The following is a 1,738-nucleotide window of genomic DNA, read 5'->3' as shown; positions in this document are numbered from 1 at the left end:
TGCGGGCCGCAAATGGCCCGCGGGCCGCGAGTTTGAGACCCCTGCTCTAGACAGTCCGCGGTGATAAATGGTCTTTAAACAGTCAGGAGACCAGGAGGTCCAAGCGGCCAAAGTTCGAAACCTCAGTGAGTAAGCAGCTGCAAAGTCGGTGTTCTGCTTGATGCCGATGAGCTGTTCACCTGGGTCTCTTCCATCAGCAGCATGTTGAAACACTGAACGAAGAAGCTGGGTAAATTCAGTGTAGGAATGAAACGGCACAGTACCTCCTGTCCACACAGTAGCCAACCACTCCAAAGCCTTACCAGACAGCAAAGAACATAGGAAGGAGACCCTAGCCTCCTTTTTGGGATAATGAGCGGCTTGCTAATGGAGGTAGAGCTGACATTGCATGAGGAAGCTGGGACACTGTTCAGGTTTCCTGGAGAATTTGTCTGACAGGAAGAGTTGCGGTCCAGATGTCTGAAGGGCTGGGATGGTGCCCGGTCCTGTAGTGGTGGTGGATGTGGGCTGAAATGAAGCAGGCGTGGCCAACGGCACGAGAAGCCATGATGGTATTAGAGGAAGCGCAAGGAAGGTAGAAAAGCGCTATACAAGTATACGGCATCTTAAACCTCGGTACCTCCAGGGGAAACTAATCAGCCGACCTGAGCCACAGAGGAGTGTAGAGAGAGAAGTTCAGAAAGGTAAGAAAGGATGACTCTGATGAAGAGGCAGAGGCGATTGGATCCATTTGCAAGCAATGTTTAATAACAACCATGAACAAAGAGGCAAGGACAAGGCAGGTTAAGGTCCAGGCGTGGGTCAAGGCAAAAAGCAGACAGGCAAGCGAGGAGACAGGCAGAGATCAAAAACCAGGAGGTGTAACAGGGAGCACCGCTCAGAAATGTATGCCAGGCAGTACCATGACTTCGCACTGAGGGGTTGACAGCTGGGAGCCTAAATACTGATGGTGATGAAGTAGATGGGAAACAGCTGAGGAGGACTGGCTGAGGGAGTGACTGCTGAGAGAGAAGAGGAGAGTACCAGGTCAATACTCAGGTGAGAGCTCCCTCCGGTGGTCGGATGTGGACCCAGATGGGGAAATGCTGACAGTGACACCATTCAAAGATTTAAAAACATATAAAAGAATCTTGAACTAAACTCTAAAACAAGCAGCCAGTGGAGGGAAGCCAGGATTGGTATAATGTATTCTCTGTTTGTGCTCCAACCAGAAAACGAGCATTTGCGTTTTTGAAACAGCTGCAACCGTAAAAGGGAGAACTGGCTAACCCAGAATAAAAGTGAATTACAATAATGGAACAGAAAAGCGTCGATCACTTGAGTACATCTTTATGTAGATGCTGAAACACTGCAAGAACCTTCGTTAGAGCAAATGGCATGACCAGCAATTCAAAAGACCAGTAAAAGTAATAAAGGCTGACTTCCTGTCATGGCTACAGAACACCTAGAGACCCAGACGCTGGAACTCAGAAGAAACACAGCGAGAGACGAGCATGGCAGGTAAAAGGTTTAATGGCGAGGTAAGGAGGTAGAGCTTGAGGTAGGTTCCCGGCATGAGGCAGAGGCGGGTGACGTCACTGGTGGATTCCTCCACAGGAGTGGGTGGCCGTCAGGAATGGAGGTACGAGGAGGCAGAGGCTTGTGGTGTGACCGCAGGGGATCCGGGCTGAGGCTGATTCGGGCGACTGCTCGTGATAATGAGTTCCTGAGGGTGAGCAGAGAAAGCATTAGACAAAGG

Source organism: Oryzias melastigma, unplaced genomic scaffold, assembly GCF_002922805.2.
Source record: "Oryzias melastigma strain HK-1 unplaced genomic scaffold, ASM292280v2 sc00232, whole genome shotgun sequence".
NCBI lineage: Eukaryota > Metazoa > Chordata > Actinopteri > Beloniformes > Adrianichthyidae > Oryzias > Oryzias melastigma.
The sequence above is the reverse complement of the archived record's forward strand: the minus strand, read 5'-3'. Positions refer to the sequence as shown.